The 24,882-nt window shown below is 39.7% G+C and overlaps 1 protein-coding gene across 1 annotated transcript in view; it reads right to left on the bottom strand.

The window, feature by feature from the left end:
* OSBPL8 (oxysterol binding protein like 8) overlaps positions 1-24,882 on the bottom strand; it is a 246,460-nt gene that overhangs the window by 200,771 nt on the left and 20,807 nt on the right. Inside the window, exon 2 of the mRNA XM_063446989.1 lies at positions 694-809. The gene's annotated coding sequence lies outside the window, so the exon portion shown is untranslated. The remainder of the gene's footprint in view (positions 1-693; positions 810-24,882) is intronic.

The following is a 24,882-nucleotide window of genomic DNA, read 5'->3' as shown; positions in this document are numbered from 1 at the left end:
TACTTGTTCTGTTTATACTTGCAGCTTATTGTGGGTGTCCTGCACACTCTGTTCTCTGGCTGTTTCTTTTGTCTCGATCTCCGTGACTCGTTGTTTGAGGGTCCCTATTTCCGTGCGTGTGTCTAGGAGGTCAGCCTTCCACACACGCCGCATTTCCAGCGGGAGATTTTTAATATCTCTCTTCGTCGCCGGGGAGGAATCCTCATCTGACTGACTCGTTAGAGGGGGTCCCCTCCGACTTGAGGCCGGGGTTTCCTCCTCCTCTTATTAGTTCTCCAAGGTTTCATCTTCGCTAGGCGGGTCGGGTGCCATTTTGGCTCGGGCCTGCGGTGTAGGCCTCTCGAAGGATAGTCTGATATCCTGCATTTTTGGAGCCTCTGGATGGCAAGTTTTTTTGTGTTTTCGCCCCATGGAGTCTTCTGTGTGAGGGCGGTTGTCACTCAGCGTGTTATGGGTTTTGTTTTCGTGTTTAAAGCGGCTTTTTCTGATGTCTGGGACAGAGCTCTGTGTAAACACGTCTTCTCTGCTGCTCGGTCGGCCACGCATTTTCTTTTTATATATTTACAGGACTTATAACAGCTTTATTTCCTACTCCTACAAAACTTACACTGTTACATAACAAACAAAAACAATGCTTGACCAGTTTCTCATAAAGGAAATAAACAATCACAAAAGAAAACTAAACTGACTTACCAAGTCAAGGAATGTCCCACAAATAAATCTAGTTACAGGATAACAACTTCATGATCCCCATCAACAGTGATGTAGCATTGTTTTTCGCTCTTTCTGTAGGTTATTTCATAGTCCACCTGTTAAAAGATGGAAATACATGGAACGTGTGAGAAAACAAAGTGTTTTGCAAATCATGTTACAGTGGATCTGTCATCACACAATAAGCTCAATATTAAACTAGTCCTTACTTACAGAACTGTTTAGTGGTCTTAACCCTCCCAACATCAGGAAACTACTTTGTTTATCTCATAGATTGCCGATGTATAGAGATTGAGATTTACGTTTTTCCCAAGGCTAGTTTCATTCATCACCTAGGACAGGGATAGGCAACCTTCGGCTCTGCAGATGTTTTGGACAACACCTCCCATGATGCTTTGCCAGCATTATGTGTGTAAGAGCATTATGGGGGATGTAGTCCACAACATCTGGAGAGCCGAAGGTTGTCTATCCCTGACCTAGGAGGAGTGAAACTGTTCTATAAAGGGATAGCATCCATCCATCCATACATAAGTTTACCAATAGCCTGGTCTATTACTGGGATCTCTCTCCAAAGAGGAGAGAGCTCAGTCCAAGTCGTCCGTGCGGCACGCAGACACACACTACATGCAGAAGTTGTACAAAACTGACAGAACAAAGTGGAAATCTAGTTTCCTGCGATTTTTACAGAATGAATGAGAGTTAACTTAGGATGCTCCAACACCTTTGTTAAGTTGTAAGGGTGCATATTGTTACCCAACATATTTGAGATAGTGTTTAGAGAAAAAAAAAAAAACAATCCTACAGCTTCTAATTGCTTAGTTAGGTGTACAAGAATTAGTTGCTACGACAAGACATTCGTTTAGGAACTGTGTGTTCAAGAACCAGTATGGGTCCCTGAACAAATTTCATGCATATTAAATATGGAACGAATAATGTGCATGTTCAAAGCTGTACTGGTTTCAGAGAAAACTGGCTTTCATATGAAATACTATATATAGAACAGCACTGGCTAGAAATGGAACAAGTCCATCCACCAGAGTTGTGATGGTTGAAAGATACAATTGGGCATAACCCCTAGAAATAGGGAAAAAAAGATTGGGCTAAATGGATGGCAGATATAAACAAACAATCTGCCTCCCAAAAAGACCTAGTATCCTTGTAGGAAAAAGCTGCCCTGCAATTATATGATAAGTATCAAGGTGAGGCGCAGAGAGCAGAAAACAAAAAAAACTCTTTATTAATCCCTCATGGGTTAAACTCAAAAAATACTACACAAACATAAGTAAAATAGGGCAGTATGGAATTCTATATTAACTCATCCAAAATAAATGATCAGGAAGATTACTGTGAGTATTTTGCGACAAAATTGCCAAATATAATTGTAAGCAGTAATGATCTATGATCAAAGGGATAAGGTTAGAAAATGTAGCAAACTGATATTAAGCAGCTGGTTATCTAAAGTAAAGATGTAATAATAGTGATCCCTAGATACTTGGATCAAAAATAATAGAAGTCACTATGCAAGATGTAAACCCTTAAGATACAGAATAAATATAATCTATGATTAGATAAGTAAGTGCACCAAATAGGTTAATCGCAAAATGGATATGTGACATTAGAGATAAAGCAGCAGCCCAGATCTATCAAATGCACTAAAATACTATAGGAGATTTGGGGAAAGGAGTCCCTAGTATAAGAATAGTAATAAGCTGAAACTTATCCCTCCATAAAGTAAAGAAGTCAAACGAAAACCACAATAGACCTATGCTAAAATCATCCGCTTGAAAAGGAAATGCCTGACGCGCGTTTCGGCGAAACAAGTCGCCTTTATCAAGATCTGGGCTGCTGCTTTATCACTAATGTCACATTTCCATTTTGCTATTAACCTATTTGGTGCACTTACTTATCTAATCATAGATTATATTTATTCTGTACCTTAAGGGTTTACATCTTGCATAGTGACTTCTATTATTTTTGAACCAAGTATCTAGGGATCACTATTATTACATCTTTACTTTAGATAACCAGCTGCTCAATATCAGTTTGCTACATTTTCTAACCTTATCCCTTTGATCATAGATCATTACTGCTTACAATTATATTTGGCAATTTTGTCGCAAAATACTCACAGTAATCTTCCTGATCATTTATTTGGGATGAGTTAATATAGAATTCCATACGGCCCTATTTTACTTATGTTTGTGTAGTATTTTTTGAGTTTCCCCCATGAGGGATTAATAAAGAGTTTTTTTTTTTTGTTTTCTGCTCTCTGTGCCTCACCTTGATACTTATCATATAATTGCAGGGCAGCTTGTTCCTACAAGGATACTAGGTCTTTTTGGGAGGCAGATTGTTTATATCTGCTATCCATTTAGTCCAATCTCATATATATATTATTTTTATTTTTTTTAAATAAATAGTCAGCTGCCCTATCCCAGAATTCGGTGCTCACAAAATTACTACATGATTCGGCCTACCGGTATGTCCTATTAACCCATGCTAAACCCAGAAATGGTTATCGCGAACAAAACATCTATTTAAATAGTATCACCATATATATAGCAATATATTTACCAAATCTTAATATTTCAGTGGGGATATAAAATGACAAATATAAAATGCAAATTATTAACATAAAAAGGAGGGCTCTGCCCATCTGAGCTTACATTCTAAGAATAGAAAACGGATTCCTATCTTTAGAAATGCAAATCATTTCCTAACATTCTGATCTTGCACTAATGACTGTCATTTAACCCCTTCATGACAGATGACATGCCAGGACTATTCAGATGGAACAGGATCTGCCTAAGCCCTTGTCCTGAAAAAGGTTAAGTAATAAACCATAACCAAAATGAAAAAAGTGATGCCTGTAATATCACTATGTTAATGGAAAATCCACACATGCAACTCCAAAACATTAAATTACTACAGTTAGAGTAAAAATAAAGCATGTTAAAGAAGTACTGTTGCAGAGTGCTTTAGAGGTTACCAGTGTTTGCCTTTTGGGTTTTTTAAACAATCTTTTAAAAAGATTAGTTAGAAATACAGAAATAAGAACAGTGTTCTTTGTCTTACTTTATAAAAGTGTTGCTTTTTTAATACAAGTAGTTTTACCCTCCAAAGTATCAAACATCTGGATTAAGGTTCTTGCTCACGCAAATAAATGTGTTTTTACAGATTCTATGATTTGTGAAGATAAAGAGCAGTGTAATGGTGTCGTGTGGCTACTGCAGCACATATGCCGTAGGGTCCCCAATGCTTCTCTGTCAGAAGTAATGTACTTGCCCAGGAGATACACTATTGTTCGAGTCAAGTTTTTTTTTTTTCCCCTTTTTTTTTTTTTTTTTACACACAGGAACAGGAGAGGAGATCCTCAAATCGATACATAGATAGATACATACATAGATACATAGATACATAGATACATAGATACATAGATAGATACATAGATACATAGATAGATACATAGATAGATACATAGATAGATACATAGATAGATACATAGATAGATACATACATAGATACATACATAGATAGATAGATAGATAGATAGATAGATAGATAGATAGATAGATAGATAGATAGATAGATAGATAGATAGATAGATAGATAGATAGATAGATAGATAGATAGATAGATAGATAGATAGATAGATAGATAGATAGATAGATAGAGAGAGAGAGAGAGAGAGAGAGAGAGTGTGTGTGTGTGTGTGTGTGTGTGTGTGTGTTTGTGTGTAACCAGTGATGAAGAGAAACACTAAGGGGAGGGGTAGGACCACTAATAGTCAGGGAAGGGAGAGGAGAGGTACACTAAGGAACAGGGAGGGGAGGGGAGAGGAACACCAAATATTCTTGAAAGCATAAAAAAAAAAAATCTGACATATATGTTGTGCCTTCATCACTTAAAAAAAAAAATTTGCTAAAAGAAATATTAAATAAACATGTTCAGTAAAACGTACATTTGTGTAGTAATTGTTTCTTTTTCAAAACAGTAAATGTACAGAATATCAGTAAGTTATCGCCAATCGCCTAAAAATTCACAGACTATGGGCATCGGCTCTAAAAAAAAAAAAAAAAAATCAATATCGGTTGATCCCTTATTTATTTGTAATGCTGAACTCTAACGGTTCTTTTAAAAGGATTGCCTAAAAACCAGAAGAACACAGAGGAGTTTTATACTAGTACACATCAGGTCAACTTCCTACACAGTGTGTGCTTTATAGATAGTTTTTTTTTTTTTGTTTGTTTTTTTTTATTCCATGTCTTATTAATGTGGTGAGAATCCAGGAGCATGTGATGTCTAGAAGGTTGAAAAAAAAAAAAATGTACCAACTGCACAGCAAATAATTTATTATAACCAAAAAAATATATAAAAACAAAAAGTCTAAAAACTCCCTGTGCGTTGCAGAGCCAACAGTCTAATGCCAACAGTCAGAACAGATCATTAGACAAAGTAGGGACCACGTATGTCTTAAAGTATAATCTGTTTTTTGATTATGATGCCTATAGCATCTAAAAGCATATATGCAAGAATAGATTCTGGTGGGATTTTCCATAGACCCCTGTATTTGCTAGAGCAGTGGTTCCCAAACCAGTCCTCAAGGCCCACCAAAAATTCAGGATTATGTATTTGCCTGTTTTATTACAATTGACAAAACCTAGACTATTGGTGGCTCTTCAGGACTGACTGTCCTCTACTCCAGATACAGACCACGGCTGATATAAATGGAAATGACATGGAGAAAAGTCAAGTTTGTTTAACAATGATTATTAAATTTCAGACCTCTTTCTTCCCAGACACCAGTGGAAAGCACAGAACGAACAAGGGCTCAAAATGGAGACTACCGGGTCATATTCAGGACTATACAGGTCTAGTTTTGAATTCTATTTATTTTACAAGTAATGAAAAGCAACCTAAATACTGTACCAGTAATACTGCTAAAAAAGTAAATATACACAAACTTTATGCTAGCTTCTATTGCCTCTAAGACTTCCACTACAGTGAATAATTAGAGGAACACTACAAGCACCATAACAACTACAGTGTGCTGTAGTGGTTATGCTGTTATGATTGTCATGGCAACACTCTTCTCTACCCCCCTCCCCCCCTGTAATAAAGCAGATTTAGAATGATTTGACTTCTTATCTGATGTTTGCCAGGCACCACTCCTCGCCTCCACTACCTCAGCCAGAAACTTTGTCTGTGCCAAGCCCTGCTTAACACAGGTTCTCTCATTGGCTGCGAGCGACCTGTTGACGCTCTCTGCCAATGACATAGCATGCACTGTGGGCCTTATCACAGAGTAGCAAACAGAAGCTCTTACGCAGGCTCTCCGGGTGAGGCAGTGGAGCTGTGCTCGTGTACCCCATGTAAAAAGTCAAATTGGCCTAAAAAACGTTTGAATACTATTAATGAGGGTGCCAGGGTAGGTAGGCATGCTGTAGAGGTTATCGTGCATGGAGAGCTCCTTTAAGGATTCACCCATCCAAATGCTTAGTGCATTATCAAACAGTACACGCTTCATGTGCAGCTACACCCCAAGGATTAGAGAATGCCTCACCAAGCATTAAACATGAATCAACTGGCAGCTTGCCATCTCATGTAGTCTTTAGTTCTGTGCTGATGGCATACGTCCCTGCTTAAAATGTGTGTCACCAAAAATAAACTTTATCTAATATGCTCCTACATAGCTCAGTGTGGCTGCATCTCTCTTCCTCCCCCCCCCCCCCCCCCCCCCTTCCATTCTCTAACGACAAAAGTAGAGACTACCTTTCCTCATGTTTAGCAGTAAAGTTGACAATGAGTTTAAAGGAACACTCATAGGCATTTATTAAAGTTGTTCCAGTGCCTTCAGTCCTACCCCCAAATCCCTTTATTTTAATAACTAGAAGTCGGGGAAGTGCAGTTTCAAGCCACATCTGCAAGCCCTCTGGTCAGGAGAGCAGGTACTTGACGGCTCGCATAACACACTTTGATATTACATGCACATGCGCAGTGCCTTCACATTCTGCCATAGAATATTATTGTTTTCAATTTTCTATGGCAAAGTCATTGGCGCATTGCGGCGAGTGCCGGGCATGCACCTACAGTCTCCAATGTACCTCTATGAGGAGCATAAGATAGGACCATCATCCTCAGCCAAGGAGGAGGCCATGGCATGAGGAGAGTTTTTTTTTTTTACTCTGTGGGTGTCCCTGGACTAATCAGGCACATCAGGACTGTAGCATTAGGGATACAGATATGTATCACTAACAGTACAGTATTCATTTAAAGCAAGATTCTGTTTTAGTTGACATTCCCAAGTAGAATCAATCCCACAGAAGGTAAAACAGCTCATATCATGGGCCCTGACAATGAGATCTGAAACAAGAAATAAAAGGTAATAAAAATATAAATAAAGGCAAAGTGGTGTTTACAGAAAAAATAAGAAAAGAAAAAACAATGGGAACAAAAACACAACAGGACCTCTTCAAGGTTATATTCAAGCAAAACTGACATATTTCAAACTGGATAGCAGAATGCTCAGAATAAATCTCAACTCTTGCTGTAAAAGGCAGGTGTGTCCGTGTTCGGAACACAACTTTGCCTAAAACTATATTTATCATGTACACACCACGTCTGCAGGTACGGCTCTGTTTACCCTTCATTGTTGTAAGGCTGAAATGAGTGCACACACACAATTTAAAGCAAACAGGAAACACAAACAGAGCGATCACTGCATTGTACACAGAAACTGCATTTTCTAAAGGACAAAACACACCAATTACCACCAAGGTAATACACCATCTAAGCTTAATAGGATAAACCAAATATTTAGTGTAGAAGATTTAAAAATATACTATTTTATCTCGCAATTCTTACAGATATACAGATTTGTACAGATATAGCTTTTGTGTACATTTTGATTGTCTGCTTAGTTTGTCCTTTATTCGTCTCCTTATTCGGCCTCTCTCCATGTCTTCATCAATCATTTCATATCATATTATCCTCACAAAAACTACACTTTGATCATTAGACCAGCTTTCAGGTGTCATACGTGACTCACCCCGCTCCCAGTTACACTATAGAGCGGGTTTCTCCATCTACCTGCAATATGCCATACTTCTATCCCAATCATCTCACTGCTTACATCCCCTACACAGTATCTCTCCTGGTGAACCTCATCAGGTAAAAAGACTACACTGTAAAACTACAGGTACTACCTCATGTAGAACAGGCAGGACAGGAAGGTCTCTCACAGTATTGGGAAGTGATAACTAGAGATGGGGAGTGATGGGCTGCATTTGACTTAATTATAGGTCATACCAGTCCTAGAGGAGAGACAACTACCTATTTCTCAGACAGTCACGAAGACGTATGAAATTTTTTTTAAATGCTAAACAATGTACAAAATCACATTAAATTGCATCAAAGTTACCCGACCACTCCAAACCTTTAGCACGGTGAAGTGCTTTAGGATTTAACAGAGTGTTCCTTCAGGCTTTTTTTAAAATATAGTGTTCATTTCAAGAAGTTAATCTGGAGAAGTCACCAAATGGGGCTGTAAAGTGCCTGTCAACCAGACAGCCAAGAGGGTTCACTTCTCCATTTGCGTTGAGTGCTTACTCCAAACAGAGGTGAGGGCTTCTCAGAGAAGCAATGTTGGGAGATCATCTGTAGAATGATCTCCCAGAGACCAAGGGTGAGTGGGGGCCTCCTTCTAAACAGTGTTTAAACAACTTCAACATTATAAACAAAAAAGTATATGGTGGCATCAGACGTATGACTGCATTATGTGCTATCGCAATATTTCCTTAGTTCATAGGACTGAGAACACTTAACAGAAACAATACCCATAGGGTATAGGCTTTATTTTGTACTCCACCAATTCTACTTGTATGGGTTATTTTACTTTTATCATGCTGGCTTGTTTTTCCTTTTCCAGGTTCAGATCGGAGTTGTAGAGAACTGTGTGCACCACCATGTATAAACGTCAAGCTGTATATTCATACGTTATGCATGAAATAATATTATAAAAGGAATTTTAATTCAAAAATAGCCAAGCAGCAAAAACCTTTCCAACTCAGCCCTTTGGGTCCATATTTCACAACTCTTGGTGAACACCACGGCAGACCGTTGCATTTGTAATCAGAGTTCACATCTTTTTGTTCCAAATACCACAGGAACATGCAGACAAACTAGTACTGCATCCTGTTCATGCGACCTATTCTACACCGGATCTGAGCATTCAGAGCTAAATTGGCACCAATGCTTTCTGTCCAGAGTGTTGGTGTCTAATCAGTTGTCCAAACCATTTTTGATCATTAACCGCTGGTTAGAGATGGACACCCAGTAAATTTAGTACTCCGATTACATTTTCCCCACTGGCTTTATGTTCACAGTAATGTACAATTTCCACATCAAAGAAATCAACAAAGATGCTTTTTGCAATACATGACCAGCAGTGTTAGGATTTTTCAGGATTTAGACGTCTCGAACATAGTCCATGCTGGACTTATGAGGAAAATAAAAGGATGACAATCCTCGCTGCATTATGAGATATATATATATCTCAGCTCACTTTAGTTTTGTATGATGTGAGGCAGTCAGGTTTGATTGCCCTCTCTTTGCTATTCACTTTATTCCTCTGGGCGGTACTTTTTTGTAAAAGCGCTCTATTGTTAATGTATATTGGTCCTTTTTTTTCTAGGACAATAGCTAGATTACTACATTTGTTAATTTCAGTTGTCAACAACTGTCAACAATAGCTAAGGCTAAGTACTATACTACGGCTTGGTAGTGGTTAGCTTTACGCTGCAGACTGTCAGCTAATTAGGTGATAAGCCTACATTTACACTACTGCTTAGTTGCTTAGTTTCATATACCTATAAATCATGATTAAGGGTTTAAGCTTATCCCTTTTATACTTCAGACACAATAGTTGAGCATTAATATAAAACTGGTTAATAGATCAAGGCTTTCCATTGCAGCCGGCTAGCTACTCATGTGAGCATATACTATTCAAGGATTCTTCTCTGAAACTGCTATGTTTACATCTGAAGGGTTAAAACCTGAGGGACCTGGCACCCAGACCACTTCATTGAGCTGAAGTGGTCTGGGTGACTAGATTGTCCCTTTAAACTAAAAGGAAGGGATAAAGGGTCCTTCTCCAGCCCCCAATTACTAGCTGCAGGTGGCAGCACTAAGTAATAAAGGGGAGCGAGTAGACTTCCCCCCCCCCTCCCCCTCCCCCCCCTGAGCCTCAGCCTCCAACTACTGTCAGTGGGTGGGGGTCCTAAGTAATAAAGGGGGTGAGGACCTATTGTTCCACCACCCATTGCAGGGGAGTTGGGGCCCTAAGCAATAAGGAGGGGGGAGGGGGGAGGGACTTATTGTTCCCCTGTAGTCCCCTGTTATTGCCCCACCATGGAAGGAATGAAGGACCTGTGTTAGGTCCTTCTTTACTGGCTGCACACTGTTTAGTAGACATGCCCCTAGTAGAGGCATAGGGAATAGGGTCAGGAGGGAGATTTTGGCCTCCCATATACATTATTTACAGGGAAAGGGGGGGCTGAGTAGTATTTTTTACCGAATAGGGTCTGGAATACACATTTGTGTTTCAAACCCTATAGTGTTCATTTAACCCCTTAAGACTGCAGGACGTACTATGCCGTCCTTATTTGGGCGGCTCTAAACGCCGCAGGACGGCATAGTACGTCCTGGGCGGTCTTACCCCCCACGTGGCCGGCGGCACATGGCCGCTGCAGATCGCGGTCGGGGGGGCATGCCTGGCCCCCCAGGCAGCCCCCCTGTGCCTGGGGACCGCGGTCTGCAGCTTCCGATCGCAGTGACAGGCTGTCACTGCGATCGGTATTTACCATGTGTCAGCCGATTTTAAAATCGGCTGACACATGGAGCCGCGGCATTTTCAATCTGCAGATCGCAGTCGGGGGACATGCCTGGCCCCCCAGGCAGTCCCCCTGCGGTCAGTGACCGCGATCTGCAGAGTCTGATCGCAGTGAGAGGCTGTCACTGCGATCTGAATGCAGAGACAGCCTGTCACTGCGATCAGAGTTACTGTGTGTCAGCCTATTGGCTGACCCATAGTAACTGCAGGCAGGATCCCCCTGCAAATCACGGTGGGGGGCATGCCTGGCCACCCAGGCACTCCCCCTGTGGCCAATTACCGTGATCTGCAGGAGGTGATCAGAGTGACAGCCTGTCACTGTGATCACTGATCCAGTGTGTCAGCCAGTGATGTAAAATCACTGGCTGACACTGTCTCTGCCCCTCTGCTCCCCTCTTAACCCCTTAATGTTACAAAATAAAATAAATTACAGTTACCCATCAAATATATATATATATATATATATATATATATATATATATATATATATATATATACATACATACATATATATATATATAGACACACACATTTACACATACACTAAGTGTATTTTAATATTTATATATATATATATATATATATATATATATATATTTTAATATCAAAATACACGTAGAAGGATATTGATTAAATATATACATACCGTATTTATTGGCGTATAACACGCACTTTTTCTCCCTGAAAATAGGGGGCAAATGATGTGTGCGTGTTATACGCTGATACACATATTTTTCACTCCATAAGACGCACTTTTTTTCCCCTCAAAAGTAAGGGGAACTGTCTGTGCGTCTTATGGAGCGAATGTGAAGGTTTACTTACCTGTCTTGAAGTGTGGGCCGGTGTTCAGCGCGCACCGCGGTACTGGAACTTCAATTTCAGGTTCCGGTTTCCGGCGGGACTGAAAGGAAGTGCGCACTCAGTGTGCACACTTCCTTTCAGTCCCACCGGAAACCGGAACCTGAAATTTAAGTTCCTGTACCGCGGTGCGCGCTGTGAAGCCGGCCCACGCTTCAAGACAGGTAAGTAATTATGGGACAAGGGGAGGGAAAGTGCACTATGGGACACGGGGAGAGAGGGACACTATGGGAGGGGGGGAGAACATTATGGGAAGGGGTGGAAAATACTATGGAAAGGGGGGGAACACTATTGGATGAGGGTGGGGGAACACTATGGGAGGGGGGAGAACACTATGGGAGGGGGGAGAACACTATGGGAGGGGGGAGAACACTATGGGAGGGGGGAGAACACTATGGGAGGGGGGAGAACACTATGGGAGGGGGGAGAACACTATGGGAGGGGGGAGAACACTATGGGAGGGGGGAGAACACTATGGGAGGGGGGAGAACACTATGGGAGGGGGAGAACACTATGGGAGGGGGGAGAACACTATGGGAGGGGGGAGAACACTATGGGAGGGGGGAGAACACTATGGGAGGGGGGAGAACACTATGGGAGGGGGGAGAACACTATGGGAGGGGGGAGAACACTATGGGAGGGGGGAGAACACTATGGGAGGGGGGAGAACACTATGGGAGGGGGGAGAGAACACTATGGGAGGGGGGAGAGAACACTATGGGAGGGGGGAGAGAACACTATGGGAGGGGGGAGAACACTATGGGAGGGGGGAGAACACTATGGGAGGGGGGAGAACACTATGGGAGGGGGGAGAACACTATGGGAGGGGGGGAGAATAGTATGGGAGGGGGGGAGAATAGTATGGGAGGGGGGGAGAATAGTATGGGAGGGAGGGAAATTTCCTTCTTAAAATGAGGTGCGTGTTATATGCCGATAAATACGGTAATTATAATTATATATATATATATATATATATATATATATATATTTTATAATAAAAAAAATATAAATACGTTAAAAAAATAAATAAATTAAAAAAATAACTAAAAATATATATGTGTGTAATTTCGTTCTAACTGTATTTTGATATTAATATATATATATAAAATACACGTAGAACGAAATAATATATATATGTATATACCTAAGTATATATGTATACATCACTATATGTATACCTATATATAAATAAAAATTGTAAAAAAATTATATATATATATATACACACATACACACATATATATATCCACACACGTGTATATATAATAATTTTACATATATATTTATGTAATAATTTTACATAATTGGGTATCCTAATTAATTACAATTAGCGGGACCTGCCTAACAACCCAGGCCGAAAGTATAGGGAATTTAATTTGCTAGCACTATATTTAACCCTATAACTTTCCAAGACACTATAAAACCTGTACATGGGGGGTACTGTTTTACTCGGGAGACATCGCTGAACACAAATATTTGTGTTTCAAAACCGTAAAATGTATTACAACAATGATATCGTCAGGGAAAGTGAAATTTATTGCATTTTTCGCACACAAACGGCACTTACACTGACGATATTTTTGCTGTAATACTTTTGAAACACAAATATTTGTGTTCAGCAAAGTCTCCTGAGTATAACAGTACCCCTCATGTACAGGTTTTAGGGTGTTTTCAAAAGTTACAGAGTCAAACATAAGGCTTGCGTTTCAGTTTTTTCACAATGAAATTCGCCAGATTGGTTACGTTGGCTTTGAGACCGTATAGTAGCCCAGAAATAAGAATTACCTCCATAATGGCATACCATTTGCAAAATTAGACAACCCATGGTATTGCAAATGGGGTATGTCCAGTCTTTTTTAGTAGCCACTTAGTCACAAACTCTGGCCAAAATTGGCTTTCAAAATTAGTTTTTTGCATTTTTCACACACAAACAAATATTAACGTTAACTTTGGCTAGTGTTTGTGACCAAGTGGCTACTAAAAAAGACTGGACATACCCCATTTGCAATACCTTGGGTTGTCTACTTTTGCAAATGGTATGCCATCATGGGGGTAATTCTCATTCCTGGGCTACCATACAGTCTCAAAGGCAACGTAACCAAACTGGCAAATTTCAATGTGAAAAAACTGAAAAGTGTAACATGCTTTATTTGACCCTGTAAGTTCCCAAAACGCAATAAAACCTGTACATAGGGGGTACTGTTTTACACGTGAGACATCGCTGAATACAAATATGTGTATTTTATTGCAGTAAAAGCAAACAGTATTATGACATTCACAGTTAGAATGTCACATAGAACTAAGAATTTTTTTTTAAAAATCTTATTTTCTCTCATTTCTTTATATTGTATTCATATTAAGTTATGTCCCATACCTAAATGTTTGATGTTAAATGAAAGCCCTGTTTCCTCTGAATAAAATGATATATAATAAGTGTGGGTGCATTTAATATGAAAGAGGTGAATTACGGTTGGACAGACATATAGCGCAAATGCCAGGTTTTGTTTACTTTTTTTTGGATCACAACTTGTACATTTGGCTGCGGTCTTAAGGGGTTAAAGAATGAAATTGGTGCTTGTTATGTTTATGTAAGTTTCCTAACTGCTAATCTCCCTGGTTTGTGCTCAGATAGTCATTAAAGACAAAAAAATTCTAGCAGAATATTTTTAGAATATGCTTTGTTTACACAGATGTAATCATCACGATAAGTCAATCACTCATTCAGGAATCCAGCAGCTCACAAGGCTGTTACAGCAAAAAATTTTAGAAAGGCATAATGGCTGCAAATATTACTGTGGGAGTTTCACTTTACCCTTCATCGTATAGCTATACCCACATTATTTTAGCTCCACGTCACCCGACTATTCCTTAGTTGGAAGAAGCAACACATGCAAGTCTTGCTTTTTTTTTTTGTAATTCGACATGGGTGATGTGAGTACGGTCAACCAAGGTTACAAATACGTTATGGTACAGATTACAAATTGTATACATAGGCAAATAGAAATCGCGTTTGTGTCAAACCACCTAGTACTATTGGTCGCCCGTGCCTGTAGGGTCAACTGATCAGGAGGTCCTAGCTATCGGTGGTTCCCCTGTTCGTTTGTTTGGCAAGTCTTGCTTTTAAAAACATTTTTTGCATGGTAACAGTAGAGCTTAAAAGGGACACAACTATCCAAACCACTAAAGTTTACCAAGTGCCACAGGGCTATTGACAAAAGCGGTAACAGTCAAGAATCCAAAGTGATCTCCAAAATGTTTGCCAAAATAACCTCAGAATAGAGTGGACTTGAAAAATATATAATTCAGCTACAGTGCCTAAATTTGAAATCCATTTTGAACGCACCAAAACATCAGGTTTGTAACTTGCTGCTGAAGCAAAACTTGGAGTGTCAAGGAAACTTGTTTGGATTTTCATTTCGTTTTGACTTTGTGGGTTTTTGGCCTGCACCAATAGTCTCTTAGCACAATTACTTGTACAATATGTTGTAGTGGTTATGCAGTGTCCCGTGAAGGAGGGGATATCCAAGAGTTATGGCAATCAACCACAATATATCCTTTAACATTCCTTCATGCAATTAAAAGGGCACTGATTGATTAATATACACTTCTCTGCAAAGATGAAATGACAACAGACCTTTAGTTTAAATGACATTAGGATTAGGGTCTTTATCCCTTATTCCTCCCTTTCTTGAAGGCATCACTAAAAACCAACAAAAAGCTCCAGTACACACTAGTCAGTACATACAAAGTCAAGCGGAAAAGCCAACAAAAAGCTCCAGTACACACTAGTCAGTACATACAAAGTCAAGCGGAAAAGCCAACAAAAAGCTCCAGTACACACTAGTCAGTACATACAAAGTCAAGCGGAAAAGCTTGGCTTATTTTGCAAGAATGTTCAAGTGCATTTGCTTTTAGCCAATGCTCTCAGCCAATCACAACATCCAAGTTGGTAATGATAGTACAGAAGAGTTTCTCTGGGAAAAGCCCTATCTTAAATCTAAACAGTCTTAGGGCACAGCTGCACTGGTTACAATTGCATGGAGTACAAATGGCCCTGTCTATGACATCACTTGCTGCTCCAGCCTGGCACAGGTCAGAGTATTTTGGTGGTTGCCATCTTTAAACGGTTGTATTTTAAAAACTATACATCCTACATTGAAGTGCTTTATATTGTGAGAATCACATGACCCAGACCTACATTTTGCATAGTATGTCTCTGAAGTATTAAAAATGAAGGCACAGTTGCAGTTTAGAAATTGCCCTTCAAGTTTGACCTGGCTAGAGTGGAGTTTCAATGAACAGCATGAGTTGCAAACAAATAGTCATATTGTGAAAACTATCCGGACTATGGCTTAGCCGTGGCCATTTTTAGTGGCAGCAGGGATAGCTGAACGTTTTGATATAATTTGTGTAGGTAGGCTTGGAAATGAGGGAGTGGTGGCAGTTTAGAAATCATGTCCTGATTTTTCAGCTTTTGCCACTTTAGCTTTGAACATTTTGCCATTCATTCCTATGGGACCAATTTCGCCACAAGAACGACGATATTCCGTGAACCATTCGGCAAAACATTCCACAAAGTAATAGCAATCCGATCGGGAACAATACGCATGTTTTGGTATATTACCGTCTATGTAGTGTAAAAACTGTGGGAGGAGTTAGGGTGGCAGATTTGGCTATAATAAAAATAATATATATGTGAGATAACATTAAGTGGTCTTGCTATGCAAGAACACTTAATTATAGCGTGAACATACAGCATTCAAAGGGTAAAATGAAACCGCCTTGGAATCCCATTGACATCCATCAAATAAAACATTCATACTGGCCACATTGACACAATGGCAGTTTGAACAGCCAATCGCAAGCCTTCAACTTAGTACGGCTGATTGACTCCACACAAGTTAAAATGACCCACATATTCTGCGAAAAAAGCAAAGACAATATACAAGGCAGATCTAATCACACAGGATGAATGACAATACAGCACAAAAATCCATAAATATTAATAGGATTCTTAATGATGCTTCCTACATGAAACCGCAACTATACAAAATCGTTCCTGTTCCAGCATACACAAACCAGCCTAATTTATTATGTCCTACATCGTGAAAGATAAGGCTCCTGTAATACCGATTGGCAGGGAATGACCAGTCTAAAGCAAATCCACCAAATTATCACTGCTAAAACCAATGGATCTTGTCCTATATAGCAGAGATATATAGTGTCCCATTAATATAGTGCCTGGACACTTTTCAACTTTAAAGACCAGTTTGGGCACCAGAACAACATTATCAAAATTATGCAGGCTCATCCTTAATGGTGAATGAATGGCTTAACTCCAAAGTTAGGGTTTCAGCGCAGGATCTCTCAGACGCCTGTTCTTCCATGGACACCACTGAATGGCTCTTAGTATCAGATTACCAATCAGCCAATGAGCGGCTCCCCTGCCTGCGGCCGTCCTAATCTTCCATTTTGAAGCATTTGAGCAAACAGAAGGACATGGGGCAGAGAGCACCGGCGTTGCAATAGGGTTTAACCATTTGTGAATAAAAGAGAACCAGCACCAAAGACCTCCTGGCATCATAAAGTAATTTTGATGATGTGGTTATGGTACTCAGATTGTTCCAATATCTCCAAGAGGTATGCCAATGCCAGGGACCTCCTGGCACCATAACAATCTTGCTTAACATGTTATGGTGTCCAGAGTGCTCATTTAAACTGACCTGTAGGAAAAATAAATGAAAATTACCAACAAATAACCCCGAAATAGCGTTTACAAATCTCACAACAATAACCACATTCATGAAGAAAAATGTGAAATATACCCATTTTACTTGTGAAAGCAATACACACAAAAAGGTTTTGTAATATGTATATAAAAGGGGACATATTTATGAAGCAAAAAATACATTAAAGACAAAAAAAACCTAATGCAAAAGATTAAACTGAACAGGCGTTCAATATTCTTCTTTTATTGAACCTCTTATAAAACAAATATAGTCAAGTGACGAACTCCAGACAGAGCACTAAGAACATAATTTAGAATGCACATTAGAAGCACAGTGGGCTACTCTCTAAGTGGCTGTTTTATTGCTTTTCTCCAGGAAGCTAGCACACTTAAATTGCCAATTCTTACACAAGAGTATCCACCTGAATGCTAGCACGTAAAATGAAATCGTGTAAAATGTTGTTTGTTTTTTGCCTTCAAGAACTAATTTGACTTGATTATATTAAAATTATACAAATTAACCAAAAGGGTCCAGGCCACTGGAATATAAATCTTAACGATTTACAATCCACCCACGTCAAGATTGGTCAAGGTAGTTTAATTATTCAAACAGTATTAGCAGTTTTGTTTATCTGATCCTCATCTCATTCTGATCACTGCTTGTGATGGGCTCATGGTGTCTACAAAACAATATGGCTTCCCAAGTCCTACACATCCGTTTTGGGAATTGTGGGAGCCTTGCATGGGAATTTTACACAAAAAATAAATTTATTTTCCCGAGTGTTGGCTTATTAACGAATTAACCACCCAATATAGAAGGCAGAACAAAATATATATTTTATATACTAAGCATCAAATACATACACACACAGCAGGGATTAACATATCCACGCCCCACTAACCATTGATGAGCATACTATGGCATGCGGTGGTAAATAATGTGTATGGCCTGACTAGTTACATAGTTAGATAGCTGAAAAGAGACTTGCGTCCATCAAGTTCAGCCTTCCTCACACCTGTTTTTTGCTGTTGATCCAAAAGGCAAAAAAAAAAAAAAAACAGTTTGAAGCACAATTTTGCAACAAGCTAGGACAAAAAATTCCTTCTTGACCCCAGAATGGCAGTCAGATTTATCCTTGGATCAAGCAGTTATTACCCTACATTGAAAGATTATATCCTTGAATATTCTGTCTTTGCAAGTATGCATCTAGTAGCTGTTTGAACATCTGTATGGACTCTGATAAAACCACTTCTTCAGGCAGAGAATTCCACATCCTGATTGTTCTTACAGTAAAAACTAGTAGTATGGGATATTAAAGGGACACTATAGTCACGAGAACAACTACAGCTTATTGTATTTGTTCTGGTGAGTAGAATCATTCCCTTCAGGCCTTTTGCCAAAAACACTGCATTTTTAGAGAAAGGGCAGTGTTTACATTACAGTCTAGTGATAACGCCGCTGGTCACTCCTCAGATGGCTACTAGAGGTGCTTCCTGGGGCAGTGCAGCACACTGTGCAGTACTGCCATTCACCGTCTTCACCCTCTGCATGCAGACACTGAACTTTCCTCGTAGAGATGCATTGATTTAAGGGATCTCTATGAGGATATCTTGATTGGCAAGGGTTATGTTTGACTTGTGCTGGCTCTGCCCCTGATCTGCCTCCTTGACAGTTTCAGCCAATCCTATGGGGAAGCCGTGTGATTGGTTCACATAATCACTTCTGATGATGTCAGCTGTAAGCAGCCAGGCCAGGGGCAGAGGCAGAAGCAGCAGACTTGACTACAAGACTTTACTATATTTAGGGAGGCAAGGTGGGTGGGGGGGGGGGGGGGGAGAGATGGTGGCTTTAGCACTATAGGGTCAGAAATACATGTTTGTGATCCTGACCCTATAGTGTTCCTTTAAGCCTGGATATAAAATTTCAAGCCCTGTGCTTTCAAGTCCTCAAGCCAGTAGAGTCGAAGGCACACCCAGAAGAGGTGGGTTGGTACTTGACAAGGTTGAACACACACACACAATAACAATGTTATTTCATATTAAACAATTTGTAAACACTTCTCTATGTGTGTTTTTATAAATTGCCACATAAGAGATGTGTCACACCATCCAGTTACGAAACAGGAAGTGCACATTTTGAAACCACACACCCGTTTACTGGGTTACTCAAACGTGTTTGGGTCAGTTTTGTTTGTTGAAAGATATTCAAAGAACAGTAAACAAACTCTATACAGGTCAAAATATGAATACACGAGTCGCATAAAAAGTATATTGTTGCTGGACAGGATTCAGTACTAATCTAGATTAAGATAGATTTAAAAATAAAATAAAAAACACTGCCAATGAATAAAGCAATGGTCTCCTAATGTGGAAGTATAAACGTCTGCTTTACTGCATCCAGAGCCAGATTTGGAATCAGTTTGACAGTTTAACCTGGAACAGAGCCAGGGTACTCCTGGCACCATAACCACTACAGAGCACTAAAGTGGTTATAGTGCTTAGATATTATATTTAAAGTGTGTACATGCATACATACACACACACGCTTTATGTCTACATGTTCATACAGCTGTCGCCAGGAAATTATTATACACGCAGTGCTTTCACTTATGAGAATTCTAGTTGTCCAACAACTGGGTTCACCCTCTTGGCCACTCTTACTGGACCAAAATGGCTATAGGGTAGTTAAAAATAATCTGATTTGAGGGGATGTCAGTAAAAAGCTGGACTTTGGTCCTACAGTGGGACTATCGTGAATGTCATATTCACCCCATAACTTGCCTAGCCTGTACCTAAAGTTATGTTTAACTTTGACTCATGATTCAAATAAGCGACTCACAAAATGGAAGCAACCACACTAGTTTGCTGGTATAATTATCATCACGCTGGACACAGCATCTCAATTTTATTCCAAGAGCAGAAAGTTAAGCGACGTCAATTTAGTTTATTTTAGTTTATTTTATGTTGCGCATATATTTAAGTAATGACAATCGATACCGGCTACCGCAAAACTCAACCTTATAAAAAATGTGCAAGTTCAATCCTGTACCTCTGTGTTTAAATGTTTTGTAATGCACTGGAGGATTGCCGTTGGGGTACCTCACAGGTGATTGTACGAAGCTTCTGCACTACAAAAATAAAGAATTAAAAAAAAATAATAATAATCTGATAGGCTTAAATTTTACCTAACCAATAAGTTTGAATATATTTATATAAACACTCTATGCACCATAACCTCAACAGCACATGAGAATTTTACATTTTAGAAAGTAAAAGCTTACGTTTATTATAGCCACTGCAGATGTGTATTACTTCATTGTAAAACAATGAGAAGTCAATGTAATTTCTTCAGTGTATTCCCTTTGCCAATTTCGTGAAAGTGAGGCTTTCTTTAAATCTTCTCAGAAGAACCAATTATCTGACCATTTGAAACGGTTTCTGAGATGGCTGTACTTGGGCAAAACATCTGGATTCATGAACGGACACTTTGCTAAACAATGATTATATCCAGAGGACTTAGTGTGCAGCCTTTAGGAGAGGTATTTTTATATATGCAATACTAAATGATAAACACAGGCTATATTATATATAGAGGGTTAATCACTATATGAAATCTATGTCAGGGCAAATCATTTAAGTCGGTAATGTTCTCAGTTTGGCATAAACCTGGTAAATTGCGTTCGTGGGCTCCTACGGATGAAGCACCAGGAGCTGAATAGGACCCACTGGATGCTGCTGTCGACTTTACAAAATATGCAAAGACCCCAAAGGTGACAGAGCTACTATAATGATGACAGGTTTTCTTTGGAAACTGTTTATATTCCTTGACAAATAAATAAGTCAGTCAGTTCCCTTTACATGATACAAACCAACCCATGTGATGTGTTCATTCAACAACATACAATCATTTCTTGTGACTGCACTGCTGATTACTTTTGAATCACTCACAAGCAGTACAATGCTATATCCAGTTTTTAAGCCACAAACAAGTTTCCATTATAGCCAAGTCATGGGTGTGGAGGTTTTTTTTTTGTTTTGTTTTTATTTAATATACCAAGGGATTAAAATTGTAGCACAATCTACCTGGCCGTCAGGACAATCTACTTGTCCTGACACAAAAACACTTCAATTAAAAAGATTGTGACCCCTGCCCAGAGCCCTGGACACTGACAGGGCTATTTGCTGAAAAGTAAAAATGGAAGGAAAAATCGCTGATGTGCAAAATTGACTAACTCAAACAAACATTCACATCATGGCTATTTTTTACCTCAGTTTTGACACTTTATTTATTCTGCAAAAAAAAAAAAAAAAGGAAATCAGTCTTGTAATCACCCTCTATCCTCCCATAGTCTCCCCATTTTTGTGTACTCATTATGCTGCGTGTGGTGTGTCATGTGTGTACGGTGAGTGTAGTCTGTGTTATGCGAGTTAAGGGAGTACTGACTGTGCTTGGTGCAAGTGTGGTGGTGTATGCTGGCTGTATGTAAAGGGTGTTTAGTGTGTGCTTGTGAGCGATACAAACACACTGCACACTGATACACACATCAACATGCTTCATAATGACACACAAACTGAATGACCCATACGCAAACACAGACACACACACACTGACCCATACACAAACACACCCACTAGCACACACACAATCTACAAATTCTGTGACACACACAGAGCACAGATGTTTTGACAGGTACCAGGAGGGTTGTTTAGCTTGTAATAAGAAAAAGAGAAAAAATATTAATGTTTAGGGCAATGACTCAGAGCCTCCTCACCCACTCAATCTCATGAGCTACTGTATGAATTAGTTGGAAAATGTGAAAGCTCACTTATTTTTGGATGATCACCAAATGAAATACTTATTTTATCTCTATAGCTTCTGATGTTTACCATAGTCAAGCTAAAATCACCAGCTGGATACAGTAAACACTACAAATAACGAACCTGTACCTTTTCTCTGCCAAGTTAAAGCAACACTCCAAAATAAAATAAAGTTAAATATATATATATATATATATATATATATATATATATATATATATAATAAGAATATATTGAAAAATAATTACATTTAGTATATAGATGGCACTCTCAGGCCTTGGGGGGGGGGGGGGGGGTGTTTAATCCATTTTTTACATAGTATTAAACCTGAGTGTGTAAAGCAAACCAATCCCTAATGTTATGTTGCAAAAATATTTAGAACACTGGATGCTGGATGTTTTCAGACTATATTATCAACAGTTTGGGCATGAATTGCTACATATAATGAGTCAGAATATCATAAAGGGATTTTTTTAACTAGCATTTTTCCATTTCATATTTATATACTGTCAGCAGAATGGATTTCTTGAAGAAGAAAAAATGTAATTGCTTAAAACAGTCACCATGGCCCCTAGGAATTTTGCCTTGGCGCCTGAGAACTCCGATTCCCTTACCTCCGTGGCAGGCGGCCAGCAGCAAGCTGGGGGATTATGGAGGCAGGCAGCATGGTGGGGTGTTGTGGAGGCGGGCGACTATCTGCACGTTTTTGATGTGATGTCCCTGCTCCCCTGCTTAATGAGACTGGGGCCAGAATATGACGCCCACAACATTACGCACAGCTAGCCTCCCACCTCCACGACCACCCACAATGCCGCCCGCCTCCAAAATCCCCCAGAATGCGCCCACCTGGACAATTCACCAGCTGGTTCCCCAAAGGTATTAAATCAAGCAATAATATGTGAGTGTGTGTCTGTCAGTCATGGTGTGGGTGTGTGTATGTCTGTCAGTCATGGTGTGTGTATATCGGTCTGTTATGGTGTGTGTCACACACACACCACGACAGACACACAAAATCACACTGACAGTGTCTGTCAGTCATGCAATGTGTGTGTGTGTGTGTGTGTATGCACATGAGTTTGTGTCTGTCAGTGTGAGTGAGTGTGCGTCAAGGTATGTGTGTGTTTAGGTGACCAGACCCCTTCCATTTGTAAGGGAATGGTGTTTTTACTCACCTTTTTTTTCCCCATGCCATGGTGGTCTTCCCTCGACTGGGCCTGCCCCTATGGCTGAAATGATCAAGCTTGATGATCTCAGCCAATCCAATGTTTTCCCATAGGATTGGCTGTAAAACACTGCACCAATTAGCATCTCCTTATAGAAATGCATCTCTATGAGAAATGTTCAGCTCCTCCATGCAGAGCGTGAGTGACGGTCATTAGGAAGCAATGTAAACACTGCCTCTTGTCTGAAAAGTCTGCAGGGACAGGTTATAGAAACCAGAACCACTACATTAAGCTGTAGTGTGGTCCTGGTGACTGTAGTGTCCCTTTAAGAATTTGGTGCCTTTATATTCAACAACAAGAATTGTAAATTTGTTGTTAAATATAAAGCTTTGTATGTTAAAAAAAAAAAAAAAAAATCTGGCTCCTAAATTTTTTAGCTGTCTCCTAGATTCAATGCAAATTTGTCAAGCCCTGACTTAAAAGAGGAACTCTCACTTCCCTGAGAATTACACTATTTAATAAAAATTATCTGAAACCTTGTTTTATTCAAGGTTTACTCCAACCAAAACACTGTTTTTGGTTAGAGGCGCCCTCACTGTGGTGTTCACCCACCCCAAACCCCTCCCCATTGTAACAATGATTGACAAGGAGCTACAATGGAGGTACCGATTTGCAGGATAAAGAGGTGTGCACTTCTTCCTTCAAATACATTTGCTAACAATATAAATAAGTAAAAATAATATTAAAAAATTCCTCTTTAAATGGAAACTCTAAAGTTAAAGGGATTCTATAATGGCAGGAAAACAAAGCAGTTTTCCTGGCGCTATAAATTCCTACAGTTCCCACCTCCCTCGCAACTCCCCTCCTGCAGGACTTACCTGAATTCAGGCTCCGCCCACGCTCCTCCCTCGACATCAACCGCAGTGGGGTGACCTAATGCGCATGCGCAGCAATGGCCGCACTCGTATTAGGATTTCCCCATAGGAAATCATTAATCAAAGGTCATCTAAGCACCCGGAAGTCCCTCTAGTGGCTGTCTGATAGTGTCCCTTTAAAGTTATTTCTTGCAGATTCAGATTTGTATCCCCACCTGGTAACATTAAAATAAAGTAATTCTATTTACCTTCTATCCCACGTCGAAATTGGTCTAGACCAAGGCTCGAGTCCTGCAGGAACGCGTGGGAACGGTGTTCCTGCACGTTTTTTATAGCAGGAACACCGTTCCCGTTGCTCCTGCAGGCACTCAGGGGGCGGCAAAAAATGTCGCCCCCAAATGCCTTCCCCCTGTTCCCCCTGTCATGGGGGGGGGGGCAAATGCAGAGGCTTTATAAATTGTAATGATGACCATTTAACCTCATGAATGAACTCAAGGATGATAAAGGACTGTCCAAAACCTTTACTCTATACTGCAGCTAGAAGGTGTGATTTTTGGAACTTGGAATCTGGAGGCTGTTTATTTGTTTTGGCCACATGCAGATTTACTATACTGGCCACATATTTGAAAAGACGTCAACAAGGGCAGAGAATCTTTGATATTTTGTTTACTGAACGTAAACAGTCACTGCTACTGCTGAATTAATGCAAAACAGGAAGTGAAGACTTAAGAGACCAGAAATACCAAACATGCAAACCTACAAAATTAGCCGTGCACCTTCATAACAGAACTGGTCTTAACCTAAAGAAGTTCCGGTCTTCACAGGAAATGGCAAAAATCT

Source organism: Pelobates fuscus, chromosome 3 (assembly GCF_036172605.1).
Source record: "Pelobates fuscus isolate aPelFus1 chromosome 3, aPelFus1.pri, whole genome shotgun sequence".
Taxonomy (NCBI): Eukaryota; Metazoa; Chordata; class Amphibia; order Anura; family Pelobatidae; genus Pelobates; species Pelobates fuscus.
This window is presented reverse-complemented; position numbering and strand designations above follow the sequence as displayed.